Raw genomic sequence first — 20614 nt, forward strand, 5'->3', positions numbered from 1 at the left:
AGGATGGTGAGACTGCATCTTACATACTTTGGAAGTGTTGTCAGGACGGATCGGTCCCTGGAGAATTACATCATGCTTGGTAAAAGTACAGGGTCAGCGGAAAAGGGGAAGACCCTTGAACGAGATGGACTGATTGACACAGTGGCTACAACAATGGGCTGAAGCATAACAACGATTTTAAGGACGGTACGGGACGGGCAGTGTTTCGTTCTGTGGTACATAGGGTTACTCAACTGCACCTAACAACAACAATTTTATGATATGAAATCTACTGTGGTTTTGCTCTTATTTCTTTGTAGATAATCTTTCTAGCCTCTCTGGTTGCGATTTTCTTCGTCTTCTTCTTTTGTGTTGGGTTTTCTGCACTTTTTCTAAGATATGTCTAGGTTTTGGATTTTTTTATTTACCCTGTTTAGGACTCAGTGTTCCTCTTCATGTTTAAGATCAGCCTTTTTTTTTTTTTTTTAATTCTGGAAATATCTCTGCTATTATCCTACAAATATTGCTTCAACTTCATTTTTCCTCTTCTGTTTCTAGGATATCCTACAAGATGTAGGTGGTATTGCACTTATTCCATTGTTCATATATCTTTGCTTCCTTGTTAAATATTCCCTCCTCTTTATTTCTCAGTGTTATCTTCCGCATGTTAATTTGTTCTTGCTCTGTCAAGTGTTATTTAACCCACAGTTTAAAATTTATCATCGATGTCTACATTTTCCTATCTTGAAGGTATACTTTTAAATCTGACTATTATTTTTTCACTATCTTGTCTTCAGCTTTGGAAACCCTGGTGGTGTAATGGTTAAGTGCTATGGTTGCTAACCAAAGGGTCGGCAGTTCGAAACCGCCAGGTGCTCCTTGGAAACTCTATGGGGCAGGTCTACTCTGTCTTATAGGGTCACTATAGCGTCACTATAAGTTGGACTCAACGGCACTGGGTTTGGTTTTTTGGTTGGTCTTCAGCCTGGTTTATTTTCTTCCTCACTTGTTTTCATGTTAAACATTTTGACTCCATTGTCTCTTTCATGTGTTTCTGTTATTACATTTTCGTGCTAGGCTAATTAATCTCTATGTTGTGTTGGGCTATTCTCCTTCATGTAGCTTATATGCTTTTATCACTTTCTTATTAAGGGTTTTGGGATTTACTACCACCAGGTCCCTAAGGAGTTCATTTATTCCAGATGAGATGCTAAGTGGTTATCTTTGTTTCCTGCATCTAGCAGATCCTCAAAATTCAGAAAAATAAATCCATGCTTGATATAGTTCTGTTATTTATCACAGGAGATTTTTGTTTAATTTTAACAGCCAGAAATCTAGCAAGGCAGACAAGCCCAAGCTGCTCCCTGATAATACTATTTTTCTTATCATATCTTCATTGAGGTGGGGAGAAAGATTCTCACAGGGTCCCAGTTTTCCTCTGTCAACTCAGTTTCCTCTACCCATTACATACTAGCTCTAGGCCACGACACCAATCTCTGTATTGGGAGCAAAACTTCAGCCTAATAACACAGTTTATAAAGAATATGTTCTGCAGTCTACTTTGGTGAGTAGGATCTGGGGTCTTAAAAGCCTGTGAGCAGCCATCTGGTCTCACCCCTTCAGGAGCAAGGAAGAATGAAGAAAACTAAAGTTGCAAGGGAAAGATTAGTCCAAAGGACTCACCTCTACCATGGCCTCCACCAGACTGAGTCCAGTACAACTAGATGGTGCCTGGCTACTACCACTGACTGCTCTGACAGGGATCACAATAGAGGGTCCCAGACAGAGCTGGAGAAAAATGGAAAACAAAATTCTAACTCAAAAAGAAAGACCAGACTTGCTGGCCTAAGAGACTGGAGAAACCCTGAGAGTATGGCCCCTGGACTCCCTCTCAGCTCAGTAATGAGGTCACTACTGAGGTTCACCCTTCAGCTAAAGATTGAACAGGCCCATGGAACAAAACAAGACTAAAGGGGGACACCAGCCCTGGGGCGGGGACTGGAAAGTAGGAGGGAACAGGAAAGCTGGTAATTGGGAACCCAGGGTTGAAAGGTAGAGTGTTGACATGTCATGGGGTTGTTTACCAATGTGATAGAATAATGTGTGTATTAACTGTTTGAATAGAAACCAATTTGTTCTGTGAACCTTCATCTAAAGTATGAAAAAAAAAAAGTCTATAGCCTCTATATACATTTGGAACCTGTGGCATTAGACTGTGCCCTTAATACTCTGACTTTGTGTTCTCTTTTTTTTCAGGTGAGGATTTCTCTTACTTTCTGTTGAGATTGGCTCTATTACCTTGCTTTTGTTATGATTGCTAACATTTCCGTGTGTTGGAAATGGAAGGTTGGTTGTATGTGTCAATTTCGATCACAGTGTTTCCAGGAGCATTCCTCTCTTGCCTTGGATCCAAATCTTAACTTTTTTTTTGTACATAAATTTTTTATTAAATACATTAAAGAACAAGGACATATGGTTTATCATAAATAAATGACAAGATGCTTTATAGCTCACAATTATAATACATTATGTGACTCTATTTGACATCAAAGAGCAAAACCTTGTTTAAACTAATGTTTCACGAAGCGCTCAAAATGTAGATTCCAATGTGCTTACTAAAACTGGAGGAAGCCTCAGTGAAAATAAAACAATGAAACCTTTGTTACTGACAGACAGGGTTCAGCCAGTCCCTCATTGCAGCCGCATACTAAATACAGGATTAGAAGACTTCTACAGCTAACCTGTGATTATTCTTCAAGATTCAATCACAATTAAATATATATATTCCAACAATGACATATTACAATGGAATCACTACTAAGTAAATATTATTTTTCAATATTGTGTACTCCTAGATGAGTAAAGAGGAATTTTTCAAAGCCTGGGAATGGAATACTGAAAGTAAACTTATAGATGGGGAAATTGACTTCCAAAGAGATTATTAATAGAGACACAGGGTTCATACTATTTTATTCTTTTAAATTATTTAGACTGAAGTATTGTAAAAACTGAAATAGCTTACTGTTAGCATACTCAGTTCTTAATAGTACTTATTATTTCTTTCTGATTATAGTTAGGTGACAACTTGTGAATATTTCACTCTTTGAAATATTCTTTCCTAGCAAGTCCTTAATATTAACTATACATATAATTGTCTTCATTTAGTAACATATTACTTAGTTTGTCAAAATTATTTAAGGGGAAATATATTTTTATGTTGTTAATATACCTTCAAATTTTCAAAAATTGTAGCTTTCCTAAAAAAAAAATAAAGTATGGTGTTAAATAAAATGAATGAGCTACACTGTCATGGTTAATAAATATGCTCCTTGAACTTACCACGTGTGTCCATTTGGTGTTTAAAAACAAAATTGTATTAGTTGATAATATTTAAAAATTATACATTTAACATTAGAGGTTTATTCCAGCATGGAAAAATTGCCTAGAACTGAGCAACCGCTATCATGACAGCTATCTTCAAAAGCCAGGCACAGCCTCAACAAATTGCCACATTTTCACTATTCCCTATTTTTGTTTTTATACTTGTTTTAGTATATCTATTTTGTCTTTTTTTTTTTTTTTTTTTTAACTTAAGCAATGTACTTTGCCATTCATTTTTCCCTTTTCACTGTTTTTCTTATAGTGGTATTAAGAGAAAAATGAAGAATTACTTGTACTCCTGTCTTTATCATCACTGAAAAAAGTCATTTATTTACAACTTTTTTTGTCTTGGCTCCCAAGGTCATTTACTTTTACAGTTCCCCTACTTAAACTCAATGAGCGTCACAAAAAGCTAAATTTAGACTTTTCTACTGAGACACGGTGTCCACTGGTAAGAAATAATATAGACAAAAGCTTGCCAAAAGATGTACATACAAGTTTCATTTATCTTTTAAGGGGAATCATTAAAGGAATTGTTACTAAAATAAGCATAATATGTCCAACATCTGAAACAAACTTAAGAGGTTTCAAAGAATTACACTATTCCTTTATTTGATCTTGACAAGAACCATAAATATTAAGTAGTTCAGGTATTACTTTTCTTGCATTACATATAAGAATATTCTGTTTTTATGTAGCTAGTAAATGGCAGACGTTAGCCGGCGGGGGCGGGGGAGGAGCTGTTAATATCCAGGAAGCGATATTTAATATAGAAACCTATTTTGTCCAACTTTGTCACAAATAAATAAAAATTACATTTGTAGATTTTCTGCAAGGAAAAAAAAATTTACATAAGGCAGTACGAACATGGGTCTAGAAATTATTGCTCAAAGTACTTACACAATAGCAATGATCGGGTGCCATTTTTGTGATATTTGGACAATAAGGCCAGAAAGAGGAATAACATAGTGAAAGAAAAGGTAACTAGTGAATGAAGGAGAGACACAAAAAACTAAATATAAAATATAGCTCATTTCCTTCTGTATTTATTGCATTTTATAACCAATTGTCTTAACTGAGAGAGTATATAACCACAAGAGAATAGCAAAGTAATCTATCACCTGATGACACGTTTGGAATTAAATGTCATCAATGATGTTTTGGGGTGCGGAACATGAGGTCTCATGGGTAAGTTCAGCCATGGGGACAGGAAAGGAGGTTTTGATTCTGTCAGTGACTACAGTTGCACATTGATTCGCCAGCATGGTCAGTAGCAGCCACCACATGCCAAGAGAAGAGATGCTGTCTCCCTTACTCAAGATAGCAGGAGACATTATAATGTCAGTTCTCCTCAAAAAGCCATACTTAGCCAAAAAAAAAAAAAAAAAAACTAGAGATTTTGTATCCACAGAGTATTTTTACCTTCCTCCTTTTTTTCCTGTAAGAGGAGGAAAACAAACAAACAAACAAACAAACCTGGAAATATTTACTGTGACTAATAAAAGAAACATTTTAAACTTAAAAAAAAATAAGCATTACTTGGTAAAATGATTTAGTGAGGTAAAAACAAATAAAGCTCAATTCTTGACCCAATCGATCTGATTTCCTAGGAGTTAGACATAGACATATAGCAGTTGTTAAAAGGCAGGCAGAAACCATTGCCTTCTCTCTCTGTTTAACCATCAGTTTTTAGAAGTATTAGAAGCTTCACGGAGAGTGCTCGCCTAGCAAGAAAGCAAGGCTCTCCTCATTAGCACACGGTAGTGATCCACAGGGTAGCCAGCGTTTGATTATGAATATGAACTGTTTGGGCCATTAGCTGTCACCTGTTTAAAAAACATGTGTGGTGCTGTTTAGCTTTGGACTTTCTTCCCTGCTGTCAAATTTAGTTAAAATGTGCCTCTGAGATCAAATGCCATAAGGGGAAATGCACAGTTGGGGCCACTTCATATGTCTCTCTCCAGTAGGAATCCAGGTGGAAATCTAAATTAATTCTTAATACATAATATTTTGTACAAGCTTCATAGCTCCCTAAACCTTAGGATAGAGACAATATTTATTAATTATGCCCTGAGGTTTTGGAGCCAGTACACACTCTTATAATTCATTTTATCTCTTTTGAAAGAGCAGTTGCTATAAATTAATTTATCTCCCATTGATGTTTGAAGTTGCTGTCAGAGAAATGTTATTATTTTAATTTTTGGTAATTATATTAATTCAAGCCTTATGTTAGATTTTTAAAGCAAGTCTTAACAAACTTGGAAAAAAAAATCCTGTATCTTTGGCTATTAATATCAACCTCATAATCTACGTGAACTTTTCAAACTGAGAATCGTACTCTCAGAAACGCATTCCTATAGGTCATTCTTGGCAAGAAGAATGATGAAATTATGTCTCAAATTGCTCACACACACCCATTTTACAGCACGAAAGACTGAAAGATTCAGGCTTGGATTGCTCAGGTTTCTTCACTTTCTAGCCTACTTATGCCTCTGTTTAAGCACCGTGTGTTTAAACAATATCATCAACCATTCTCTGCCAAAGAAAAAAACAAATAATTATTAGCTTAAATGTTAATATCAAAAATGACATCTTATTTAATTAATTGTAACTCACCTTATTCATATTTTAAAACTATTATTATCAATCATAAGCCATTGATATTTGGAAAGAAAAATGGTCCTTTTTACAAGGTACTTCAATAAGCTTTTTTTTTTTTTCAATAAGCTGTGCTTATGGAATGGTTTATCCAAAAACGTATATTCCCAGTAAAGAGATGATTCAAAGAGAAAAGAAAGGATTGTCAGTTTTGAAAGCTTAAGGGCAGGCAGAACATTCTCTCTAATGAGCATATGAATTGAATAAAAGAACATATAAGTGGGTGAATAAAAATGAAATATTTCCAGAACAAGAATTCACACACTTCTAAACACCCACCCCGATGGAGAGCAGTCTTGACTAAAATTTTCTACCCAAGTACTTGGTCACATTTGTAAAACATTATTGCTTTATAAATCTGCAAACTGTTCACTGCTGTAGGGTTTATTGTAATCTCAGGTTTGTGAAAAACACTTAGGCTTTGAAATTTTGTCTGGGAAGCAAATCCATAGATATTATTCATCTTTCATTTGGTTTTGTTGTGAGGTTTGGGATGAACTGGGGCTTAAGGACAGGTAGAGGGTCAGATTCAATTATATGTCACAACTTTGAAGCAGAAGTGATTATATGTCCATTGTATTCAAACACAAAAGTGCATGATGGTTATTTGAGTTTTGTTTTGGGTTTTTGAGTTTTATTTTTTTTGGTGCTGGTATTTTTTCAGTGAATAGTTTTAAAAGCAAAATAGCATGCTTCAAATTAAGATCTAGCTAACTGAATTTCAGTTTTACAGATGGCTAAAAGAGTCTTATGGGGGTAGTGGTGGTTCAGGAGTAGAAATCTCACTTCCATGCAGGAGACCTGGGTTCGACTTCCAGCTAACACACCTCATGCGTAGCCACCACCCAGGGTCAGCGGAGGCTGTGTTTTGCTATGATGCTGACCAGGTTTCAACAGAACTTCCAGACTAAGATGGACTTGTAAGAAAGGCCTGGTGATCTACTTCTGAAAATCAACCAATAAAAACCCTGTAGATCATAATGGTCCTCTCTGCAGGACCTGGTGCTATTTTGTTCTGTTTTGCATGGAGTCACCATGAGTCGGGGCAGGCTCCACTGCAGTTAACAACAACTAAAAAAAAAAAAGCGTCCTATTACATAATTTCAGGAGGGATTTGGGATAAGTAATTCATGAATATGCCTGTTTATCAGAAGCTGTTGGGGAAAGAAAATGGTCAACTAATACTGAAGAATTTATTTTCTTTAGGATCTCCCTGCCTGTTGACAGTTCTAGCTGATGTCTGTTAGTGTTTTCCAACCTTCAGAATAATCATGTCCTCGGGTTATTGGCCTCAAACATAGTTTCAAATCTTTCCCGTAGATTCACTACACTCCCTTTGTTATGAGAATAATATCTCAAGCACTACAATCCAGAATTTTTTTTTTTTTTTTTACAAACTAATAGAGAAATCTCAATTCTTCCACTCCTCCACTTCCATGACGGAGAGAACAGATTCTGAGACAGAAGTGGAGAGATTAATACTTCTGAGCATACTCCATGCTTTGATAGGATCATATCCAGGTCCCATAGGGAATAAAACCAATATCAAGCATGTTGCCATCGAGTTGATTCTGACTCACAGTGGCCCTCTAGGACACAGTAAAACTGCTCCATACGGTTTCCAAGGAGTGGCTGGTGGATTTGAACTGCCAACCTTTTGCTTAGCAGCCAATCTCTTAACACCTGCACCACCAGGGATCCCCCACAGGGAATAGAACCCCTGAGATACCTTCTTGAAAGTGAGTGGAAAGGACTGAGATGGTTGTGTAAGCCTGTTTTCCCATGCTCTCTTTAGCTCCCCAGAACTCATTTGTTCTAACTTTTGCAAGATTTTATGTAAATGTGCGACAGACTCTTCTGCCTGTAGTAATGCAAACGAGACTACTGATGTCAGCTTGTACCATTTGTGAACATGCCCTTGATTATAAAGAATAATTTAACAGTGAACAGGGTCTTAAATATGACAATAGGTGCCCAACTGCTTGTATTGTGACTAAGCCTAACACCCGCCCCTCACAAGGTCGTTGAAAACACTGTGCAGACCAAACGCCAGTCAAAGCCCTGCCCCTTTGCAACCTTCGATGTACATGATGTGACCTAATAGAAATTCTGAAGCCCTCTGTTCTCCAAAGAACCCTTCCCCTGAATTGTTATTGTAAGTAATACATTCCTTTTTCTTCTCACAGGAGTAATCTTTTTACATGCAAATATTCCCTGCTGGGGTAAGATTTTAAGTTCTAAACTGGGAAGAACGAATGAATTTATTGGTTTTCCTTCTCCTCTGATGGTAGAGACACAGCAGTAGCTGGTAACATTTTCTAGAACTGTACATGTTGAAAAGAATCTTCTATTTATTATCAAAGCCCTTTCCCCTTCCCAAAAGGATGAGGTGCTTTAAAACAAAGAACAGATATACTAAAGTCATTAAAACTTAGCTCAGAGAAGAATTTATAGCAAGGGCCTTTGGCTAAGGGGATTAAACACTAAAATGGACAATACCTTTAACAGCAATTTTACACAAAAAGAAGAGGCATTCTTCATATGGCCATTTCGTGCACTGACCTTTGATAAGAAGCCAAGGGCATGATGCCAAATCATAGCTCTGTGAAGGCATTTTTGAAGGGGGCTAAAGTAATATAGTCCTGGTTATGTACCATTCCGATGATCTGACCTGATACCAGGATAAACCCTACAGAATCTAGAGAGATGAATGGTTAACATATGCAGAGGCTGCCGAATCCTCTGGAATTTTAATTGACTCAGTTACCAGACAATTGAAAATGAAGACTTCTGGTGGGCATTAAGAAGTGTTTTCTGGGTTGTACATTATTAGAAATCCCTATGATAATGATAACAACAATGACGATGACAACAGCATGAAAGGCAATAATAACAGTTAACTTTTAAGGACTGATTTCTATGGTCTAGGCCCTGTGTTAATCAATCTGCATGACTGCTTTAGGATTCTCAACAATTTTATGAAGTAGGTAGTATTCATATCATGCCACTTTACAGAAGAAGAAACCAATGCTTACAGATGTTAAGAAAACTGTACATAAAGATTCCTCCTCCCTTTTTCTCCCTTTTATATCCCCTTTGGAAACCCTGGTGGCATAGTGGTTAAGTGCTATGCCTGCTAACCAAAAGATCAGCAGTTCAAATCCACCAGGCACTTCTTGGAAACTCTATGGGGCAGTTCTACTCTGTCTTATAGGGTCGCTATGAGTCAGAATCGACTCAACGGCAACGGTATTACTCTATACTAGCTTATGCCATGTTTTAGACAGTGAAAATATAGGTAAAAAAAGTTGTCTCTTTGTTATGAACTAAAATAATTTGGTCGTATTCTTGTTCATGAGAAGTTGCATCTTATTCTTCAAAGATGTTAGCTTCCAAAACACCTTTAGGCAGTCATGATTTTCAAAACTCAGCTTGAGTCTACCCTACTTAAACCAATATTTAAATCAACACTTAGAATCTTTCTTCATAATGTATGCTAGAAATGACATGGCCCAAAAAATTTTGACAAGGCAAGTCTCACCAACCATCTTGTTAAAAAAAAAATCTTGTTACATACTATAAAAGAACCTAATTTTGGCTCTTTGGACCGTTTCATTTTGAGAACTGATGTGAGATTTTGAGGGCAGGCATTTTATAAATACGTACTGGAGGCAATCAATAAATATTTTTTGAATGACTACATGAATAATTCTTCCCTACTTGAAATTAACTAAAAGTTTCTTGGATTTATTGAGAATACCCCTGTACTATTAGAGTAAGAATGCCAGGCTCATAGATGTGGTTGCCTTTCTTATTGTCTATATGTGGTATGTGTACAGATAACCTAAAATTTGAATCAAATTACTACAGAAATCCTTTAAAAAAGGTGTGCATGTGGGTGGGGGCTCTTGAGGACACAGCTCAGTTTTATACACTGGAAATCCTTTCCTATCTATACTAATTCTCTAGGTGAAACTGGGATAAGGGCTCTGAAAGATAATTAAAATCATGATACCCATATTGAGGTAATGTCTCTTTGCAATTTACTAACCAATCAACAGGCACTAAAGAGTTTTCTCATTGAGAGGATACACTGAGTAGCTAAACTCAATAGTAGGATAGCTGTGCCTTAACACTTCATGTCCTTCAAAGTTTTAATTTGATACCTGCTGTTCTGTACTGGTGGCATAGTGGTTAAGAGCTCAGCTGCTAGCCAAAAGATCAGTAGTTCAAATCTATCAGGCATTCATTGGAAGCCCTACGGGACAGTTCTGTTCTGTGCTATAGAGTCACTATGAGTTGGAATTGACTCAATGGCAACAGGTTTTTTTTTTTTTTTTTGGTTTGGTTTGGTTCTGTACGTAACTGAGGTGAAGGGAATATCAGTGTACTAAAGGGGAAAAAATAGGCCTAATGGGTTTGTAAACTGGGAAGTTTTTTTTTTTTTTTTTTTTAATATAAAAAAGACAAAACTTGAATCCACAGGAAAATACCTGAAAGCTAATTTGAGGGAATTGTGATAGGATTGCTCCATAGTCTGTCTCATCCTCCTCAACAAAATCAAACAAACAAAAAAAATGTACTTCAAATCTTATGGAAAGAGAAAGCCTTTCCCCAGATACTTATCCAATTCAGAGCAATGAAACAAACATCAAAATGCAAGCAGTTACTGAGTCTTGGGTGAATAGTATTCTCATATCTTCAAAACATACAGTAATAAGAATATTTTAAGACTTGCACATTTGTGAAGGTGAGCTTGAACAAATTCCGCACATTTAAACTTCCTTGGAGTTGTAAGAAGTTCTCTGCTAAATCTTTCATGGGATACATTTTTGGAAAAATATGTTAATTATTTTTAATGTCAGCACTTCAAAACCCTGAATTAATCAAATTCAATTCTGATGATACAGGAAAATTTCCAATATATTTATGTGTTTAAATTTTAAAAACTAGCTTCTTTAAGCAGAGTAATCCTAAATAGTCCTCTTTGAACATTTGATTTTCTTGAGTTGTGTTTATGCATAATTAATAGTAATAAAACTGCCTTTTCTTATATAGCATAACAGGAGGGTGAAGAAAGCATATGATCTCATAAGCTGGGGAACATCATTTCTCTCACATCACAAAGCACAAAGAAGACGGAAGTATGTTTGAGACACAGACATTTCAAACAATGAAATAAACTGCAGCATTTAAAACTTTTCATTATAGTAAATTTTTTTCTTTTTTTAGTTTAATTGTTATGCCAATAATGAATTTCTGTACACTAGGACAAAAGCTTTAAAAGAGGAGTTTTGCAAGGCTGTATACTCTAGTAGGTAAGTCACTACTCTAGGAATCAAGAAACAAAAATTCTAGAAGTTATTTTACGACTAATGCAGTTTTTCATCTTGACTCAACATTTCTTTGCAAAATGGAGAAATGTATTGAGAAAAAGTTTACAAACATTATGATGGATTTTGCTGTTAGCTGAGTGTAATTTATGCGCAAATACCAAGCACAGCACAAAACCTGAAATGTAAGCATTGGTATTAGGTAATCAGGCAAACAATGCTTATTTCAGTGAGAAAGAGAGATTTTTGTGTAATTTTCACTGCTATACTACTTAGCACATAGTGGATACTCAACGTATTTTGCCACTGAATTAATTACATCAGTGTAGTGTTTTGAAAAGTGTACCATAGCAGAGCCCAGAATACCTGAGTGATATAGGAAAGCTAGACATTTTTTTCCCTTTCCCTAGATGGGAATTGTCCATATTCTAGAACGGAGGGCATAAAGAGTACTGAAACACTATTTATCTGTGTGTATACAGAGGTTTATTTGCAAAAGTTATCAAGCTGCATATTTTTGATTTGGGCATTTCATTACATATAATTAAGATAAAGAAAAGTAAGTATCTGATGCACGTATAGTCATTATAGCAGTTTTCCCTCTAGTTCATAAAGTATTTTTGTGAAATTAGGCAAAGGTACTCTCCTAGAAGATTCACCTTCTTGGGCACAAAGTTTGGCCACCAGAAAAGAACATTAATTCAATCCTCATTTGCTTAGTAGAACCTACATGACAGTACAACCATAGTACTACGTAAAAATAACTATTACTTCAGACAGGGATTGGACTAGACAGGGATGCTGGTAAGGAGTGATTTTCTTGGATCAGGTGGACACTCAAGACTATGTTGGCATCTCCTCCCTGGAGAGGAGGTGAGGGGTAGAGGTGGTTAGAAGCTGGTGAAATGGACATGAAAAGAGAGAGTGGAGGGAGGGAGCGGGCTGTCTCATTAGGGGATGAGCAACTGGGAGTATGTAGCAAGGCGTATATAAGTTTTTGTGTGAGAGACTGACCTGATTTGTAAACTTTCACTTAAAGCACAATAAAAATTTAAAAACATTACAGAAGAAGAAACATAAAACCACTGGTTTGCATAAATTTAATCATATTTTAAAGTTAGATGGAAATGGCTTCATGTCAAAATGTTTTAGAATTGGTTAAAGGAAAACGTTTTTAATTTTCTAGGGTAATAAAATTTAATATGCAGATTTTGGTCTATGTAATTTAATGTTATTAATTATCTGCTCCAAAAACAAAAAAAGAAGAGAGGGAGAGAGAAAACTTTAAAGTACACAATTTCCAATGTGAAACTGACATGAACAAGTATCTATTTTTTTTTATTGACCATAGAAAAAATTATCTTTATCTGTACCCATTCACAAATCTTTCTTTTAGCATTAAGCTTGAACTTGAAAACAACAAATGTATTTAAAGCAGGGTAAATCTGAGCACAGCCCAAGGTTAACTACACCGATTTTTAGTTGAACTTTCAGAGTTTAGTTAGATCATACCTTTGGTGAATTTCTGTGGAAAATTCGTAGTTGGAACCATATTGGGTAGATCTCTGGATAGAACAAATACATCTCTAGACTCATCTAAAAATACATTCACCTGAGAAATTATAATAGGAGAAAATGTGGAGTCTTCATGGTCGTGAAGACTGATGAGATTTTGCCTTACATTTCTAGGAGTTTCGGGGAGAAGACTCTGTAGTGTGTCAGTCATGATTAGCAAGCAGGTCCTGTGGTGGTGAGAGACAATATATCCACTCAAACATTCATAGTTTTTCAAATTATAGCAAATACGCTTCAGAAAACAAAGAGCCAAGTTATCTGTATGTATGTTTATTAGATTTGCTTACTTAAAATGTGTTTTAAGTAATAGATTTAAATAATTACAACAGTTAAAACTTGAAAAAAAAAAAGTGACAGGGAAAATTGTGAATTCCCCGAAATAGAAGAAATATAAAAGGTAAAAAATAATGGCAATTAATATTCTCATCTTGTATAATGGTGATGAATTGTGGAACTACACTGTCAACTTCCTGACTTATAAAAATTTGTATTTGTAGTGTTACCCCACTTTGCAATTAGACTGAATAAAGTGTAGATTTAATAACATTACTGTTGATAGTGGGTGGTTTTAATCACTGAATTCACTATCAATTTTATTATAATTTAGTTGTGTAATCCTTCAGGATTAGTTACTGTCTCAAGCTTTATTTACTAACTCTGAAATTTGGCAAAAAAATTGCTTCTCTTAATTCTCTGCTAATGGCTGTCTGAACATATATAAATATATTGGATCTGTGGCTAGGAAATTCACACATAGCAAGGGTATTTTCTTTCTTTATTCTTGTATAAGTAGAAAAAGAGTAATTTTTTTTTCACCTTTTATATAAAGAGAAATCATTTTAAACTTAAATTCCCAATACAGCTAAACTACTAGATACAAGAAGGAAACTAACTTATTTCATGATGGCTTATTTAAAAGGATCTTGCACATAATGTCTTCCTATTAAGACTAAGGAAAACAATTTCCTATCAGAAAATAAATAAATAGGTAATTCATTGTGGGTCAACAATTTTTTCACTACCACAAAGAGAAAAAAAAATTGAAATTTAAAGTAAAAATAGAGAACTTGGTTATCTGGACACTTAAATAATGATGCAAAAATGTTTTATAAACTGCCAAATGCTATATAGCAACATGACCTTTCATTAGTTATTATTTTTACTACTTAACAACCATTATTATTTTCACTGACAAAAAATTATTTTAGCATCTACTTGTGACAAGGCAAGGAGCCTTGGTTAAGCACTTGGCTGTTAACTGAAAGGTCACCTGTTGGAACCCACCAGCTGCTTCACAAGAGAAAAGATATGGCAGTCTGCTTCCAAAGATTACAGCCTCGGAAATACTATGGGGCAGTTCTACTTCTCTGTCCTATAGGGTCGCTATGAGTCGGAATTGAGTCAAAGGCAATTTTTTGTTGTTGTTTGGATAAGGCATTGTGTTTTACTCTGGGAATAGAGAGTTGTAAAGAAAGCCTACATCTTTCAAGGACTTAAAGTATAACTAGGAAGAAAGCATATAAAAAAGAAGGTGCATGATAATAAAAAGTTATATATGTGAACTGCTAAAGGAACAAAAGAGGCAATTCTATAGGAAATCACTGTTGGAGGTTATAATGAAATTAAGTTATTGGTGTATGTATGCAAACCAACTCTAAATCATTGTTGCTTAACAGCTAATTTAAGAGTACTGCCAGTCAAAAGAAAGGTCAGTTATTACAACTATTGATTTTTCCATCTTTAAACACTGTCCTTTTCCTATGGAAAACCCATGCCCTCTTGTGGACAGGACTATTAGCTTTATGAATTTCAAAGCTGACTCCATCTTTTTTTCAGCCATACGTTAAAAGTGAAGTCAGTACTGTTAGTACCAGATAGCTTTTACTATCTTAAAGGTCATCAAATTATGACTGTAAAACAACTTAATATTTTACACAGTTATATGGACATAATCCCAGCTTCTAGAATTCTCTAAGACGCTAAAAGGATTTCCTGAATAATGATTCCCAATTTGAAATTTCTAAGAACAGGAATATGAGCACCTAGGCACTGGGTTCACTGGGTTAGCATTCTGTAGTAACATGAAGGTGTAAGGTAAGAATAATATAGCACCTTTCTACCTTCTCATTTTACTGCTGAAAGCCACAAATCTCTGAGTCTTGAACACGCATTTTCCATGTTTCTTATAACAGAAAACCTAAAACAAATCTAAACATCTACCACCTTCTTAAACCAAAAATGGTAAAGAACTTACAGTATGGAGTTACAGGTTATAATAGTTTTAAATATATGTGTCTTTAATAATAGAATAACATACTCCCATTTTATAATAACTGCACCTCTAAGACTGGTACGTGGAGAATACCGGAATAGATTCCTCACATCTCAATGTCTAAGGAGTTAGAGTTTTTGATAATTTGTTTATTTGGAGGTGTTCATTGATATTGCTGTTTTTACTTTGTGATTCTATTTACTAAATTATTACATCATCTAAATTGGTTAATTCTATGGATTGCTTTATATGCCAGTCACATTGCAATGAAAGCCTGAATTTAATGTTTTTAAGCAAACAACATATAAGAATCAGCATCCCTCATTAAACTCTCTAGTCCTAAGTACTTATCTCAAATAAGGAAAAATGATTCATTGTTCTTGACATTATATAGACTATTTGATAACAAGTCAATTGTTCTCTCTCCTTAAAGGATATACGAGATAATACATATCATATGACCTGAAGTTTACAGGCAGAAAGCATTTTACATTGGTTTCTTATTCAAATTTTAGAGATTTTTCACAAGCAATTTATGTAGGTACAAGCTTCTTAAAATGTCCTTTGGGCACATCTGTCTTCCCAATTTCATCAATTCAGCTGAATATAATACCCATGTCCCCAGGTAAAAGTCATGATGCAATTCTATCAGACAGTTGCTGTACTTTGTGCAGTGTGGGTGTGAGAGCTAATTTTGTCCTTCGATTCAGAAGCTTCATTAACAGTCTTAACACATTCACTGCAGCTTTCTAAACCTCTCAGGCTTTAACGCTTACACTACTGCAGAACTGGGGAGAAAGAAAAATAAAATGTTATCCTTGTTTTGAAAACACCTTCTTCTGATTTGCAACAAATACAGTTCTTTTGTGCACTTGCAACAATGTCATGCTATGGAAACCTTCTGGCAACACACATCTGATGCTTCGAGAAAGTACTTTTACACACACACATGCAAGCAGACAAAAAAACAGTGTCAAACATAAATGAATGAGAGACAGTGCCTAGTCTTGATTAGAGGAAGTGTGAATAGCCACAAAAAAGCATTTAAAAATTATCTTTTCTAAGCATCTTTTGAGATCTAAGTTTCCTATTATTATTGCTCAATATTAATATTGATTTCTCAAATTTTAGTGATTAATATTCCTACTCAAGTGCTGTCTGGCTTTTAAATGAAAACATTTATCAAATTTTAACCTTTGATTCCCAATATCCATATTCAATGATTATGCCATACCACTGTCATATATTGAAGAAGGAAAATGCAAATTATAACCTTAGCAATTACAACAAGCTTTGGTGGAGTCACTCAAACAGATACACCGGAATGACAGTAAAGAAAACACTGCCATGTATGTATGCCAACCTACCAAGGCATCTACTTAGGCCGTAATTACAGTTGACACTGTGTCCAATTAAGCCAGTCTAGATTTTGGGTTACACATATGAAAAACACTATCCACGCTTAATCGGAAAAATGTATGTTAAAAATTTGCATATATTAGCAACATTTTAACGATTCAAAGTATCCAAGATGGAGAGAATATATGTGGATACCTTAATAATTGTTCCTTTTGTTTTAATTCTTAAAGTGTATACTGTTCATTTTCTTAGGCAAGGTAATAAAACCTCTAGCTATATAAAGTCACTATTGTTTTTAATGGATGTACTCAAGATTTCTAGCATTTTCTCAAAGCTATGAACAGAGAAATTTCTCAGGTTTTTGTTTTTTTTTTTCTTTCTGTAGTATGCTAAAAACAAATGGGAAATACCTAGAAAATTAACTCAAGTATTTAAAAAAAAAAAATGAGTAGAGCCATTTAAGATATATCCGCAGTACTCAAAATAATGATAAAAGGGAGCACATCATTCATATTAAAACATTATGTATGTAAAAGCATGACTGATACGGGACGTAAACTGAAACATAAGAGGCAGAGTTCCATTCATTTTGTGGTGTACACTTTAAAAAGCAAAGATATTTCATTGTTTGCATGACAGTGACACATAGCAGAATACACTTTTCAGTCTGATATCACATCTGATTTTCTAGCAAATCATTCTAAGACATCACTTAAATTCAAGGGCAAACGTACTAAAAAAACAAAACACTCCTTTTCAGAAAAGATATGATATAAAAATATTCAGTTATTAAAGAGTCAAATATAACCTCCCCCCCCCCCCGCCAAAATCCAAGGTTCAGAAACTTTATTCAAACTGCACTATTTGGGGAGTCCTTTTTAAGAAAGGTGTCAGAAGACTTGACCCCACTTACATGATGGGGTAAGGGCATCATAACAGTCCAGGCATCCCAGCCCCACTGCCTACTCTGCAGAGCACCTTTAAAATACAACATTCTGCAACATTCTGTAGACACCATGTTCTCTGTAGGACAACTTGAACTCATACACACCAGAAACATTTTATTGTGGAAAGCAGACTATGTATGTAAATAATATTAAATCATGTACTAACACAGCCATCCTACCTCCAGAAAAGCTGAAGAATCACCTTCTATAGCCTATGAAGTCTTGTTGTCTGGTGGTACACACTAGCAGATACATAGTAGCAAGCCCTAAAAACTGAGGGAGAATGTATAGGAGAAAATATTCAACTTGAGAAAATTCTGTTTATAATCTCATCCTCCCAGCTCCCTCTCCCTCCTACCAAAAACACTGGAAAAGATAACATTATTCTATTTCAGCAGCTGCAGGTACTGACACAGCCTACCTTCTTTGTAATTACAGATTGAGGAGTGCAGGACAGAACTCCATCAAAGGGCCCCCTTCAGGTTGGCAAGGATGGAGAGAGACTGTATCTACACTGACAGCCAGTCCGAGGAAGATGGAGTTATGTGGTACCCCCAGGAGTCTAGGCATCTTACGGTAGAATCTGGACTATGTCATTTTTGTCCTTTCTATAGTGGAATATAACATAATTCCTGTCTCACTGCAGATATCCCTCATAGATTCATTCATAAAAGGAAACAACCTAGAATTTCTTCTTGTGATTCCTTCTTCCATCTTCTCTTCCCTCCTACGGGATCTTGATTTCTATGTTTCTTATTCCAGCCTAGCAGCCTAACTCTGATTCCTGTCTTCTCTCTGACCCAGGATATAGGGCTCTGGTTTCTCGATCCTAGATCTTTCCCAGACACTGATTAGCTTATAGCTGCTCCTAGCAAGGGCCAAAATCTTTCCCAAACAATAAGCTTAATATGTAAAAAAAAAAAAAAAAAGTTCTGGGAAGTACAGGGAGACAATTTTACTACCTATTTTCACATTTCTCTGGTACAGTGGATCTTGTATTTTATATTTCTGTACTCATTTTTATTCATTTTTTAAAAATGATGACTGATATCAAGTTGCCATATTCATAAATGTTGCCAAGAGTGCTAAAATAAATAACTGCCATCTATATACATTATTTTTTATTAAAGAAATGGTATTTTAATACCAAAAATTCCAAAAGGAAATTTTTCAGAAGAAAGCATATAATCCTTACGTTTGGTGCATTATATGAAACACATAAATATATTCATTTTGCTCTTTTTCCTGAACATCTGTGGGACCTCCTTCATAGATCTGTTCTGGTCTATAAACCAATATTTGGCAACCACTTCCACAGTGCTTGGAAACCCTGGTGGCATAGTGTTTGAGAGGCTGGCTGTTAACTAAAAGGTCCACAGTTCAAATCCACCAGGCACTCCTTGGAAACCATACGGGGCAGTTCTACTCTGTTCTATAAGGTTGCTATGAGTCGGAATCGACTCAATGGCAACAGGTTTGGTTTTTCCATTGTGCTTTGCACACTTGGGTTAGGACTGTGCCATGGTGGAAAGTGACTGGATGAGAGTTCAAAATGCTTGTCAGCAATGAGCCCCAGGCTCTTCTATTTGAAAATGAGGTAATAATACCTATTACTCATCCCTTCCTGAAAAGTATGTAAAAAAAAAAAAGATCCCTGTAATTGATAAAAACGCTTTGTAAAAGTCATCTATTTAGTTATTAGTGTTGAGGATATTGGCCATATTACTGAAAATCTCTGCTCTTTATTACAGCTTTTTTGATTGATCTTCTGATAATCACTTTATTACAGAGGACAAAAGAATATTTTTACTCCTGGATGTAACTCAGCCTTTGAAAGGCAGAGCAGAAAAATGGAACTACACTGTAATGATCCGCGATGAACCTTTTAAAATAACCTAAGTTACATATACTATAGTTCTCAGGTATGCTTCTGAAACAATCCCAACTGAGTCAGTAACATAAATCAAAGGAAAAGCAGTGACCAGGTTGTTTAGGAGCCCTGGTGGTGTAGTGGTTAAGAGCTTTTTGATCCTAACCAAAAGGTAGGCAATTCAAATCCACCAGCCACTCCTTGGAAACTCTATGGAGCAGTTCCACTCTGTCCGACAGGGTCACTATGAGTCGGAACTGACTCAATGGCACCCAACAACAAGGTTGTTTTGGATATGAAGGCCTTCCACTGCCCACACCTCAACCCAGAGTCTGCACTGTGAGGAGGACTCCCCAAAACTAAGGCACTTTTCGACTAAATATTGATATCTTCTGATCTAAACCATAGTTTGTATGTCCGCCTTACATCGATACTCTTATGATTAGCTCCATAATGTGATAAGTGAATATTTGCATATATTAACCCCACAGAATAAGAGCTCAAAAATTTCATCCTATTTTGGAACTGAGTTTAGTTACAGAACTGACAGGTCTACATGATGCCATCTGATAAAAAAAAAAAAATAGATAGAGAACTATAAAAACCCTTAAATACTTGATGGTATAAGCGCATTTATTTTGGCCATATCTATTCCCTTTCCTTAATTCATAGATGTTTTTAATCCTTCACCAAAAAGTTGTGTATAACATTGCCTTTATATTTACCAAATAATGCTTATGTGTTCTTTAAATTGATACAATTTAATAATTCTCTTAATAAAATCTCTTTAATAAAATCTCTTCAAGGTCTTGTTGTTTTAATATTTCTTCAAGACAAGAAATATAGGAACAGCTTTAGAAGGACAAAATGACCTATTAAAATCATAATAGGGCTCAAAATAAATATTACAACAATCTTGTCGGTTTCCTCATGGATAAAATTACAACAATCCACTCAGTTTTCTGGCAGGGATAAGGATTTGTTACTCTACTTTAGGGAATTCAAAGAATCACAGTTGATTTGTTCACATTAACACACAACTGTTTTGATTCTGGATTTTAAATGGTAGTTTGTTTAAAGGTGTCTTCTCTCTTGTATTTTTAGTCAACGACTACATATTGTCCTTATCGAGTTTTTGCTTTAAAATGAGTTGATCCAACAAATAAATTTTGGCATTTAAGTATTTTAACATCATTCTATTTTATGCCTCTTTATTTGTGTGATTTGGGATAAGAAAGGC

The sequence above is a fragment of the Loxodonta africana genome, chromosome 20 (assembly GCF_030014295.1).
Source record: "Loxodonta africana isolate mLoxAfr1 chromosome 20, mLoxAfr1.hap2, whole genome shotgun sequence".
Lineage (NCBI taxonomy): Eukaryota > Metazoa > Chordata > Mammalia > Proboscidea > Elephantidae > Loxodonta > Loxodonta africana.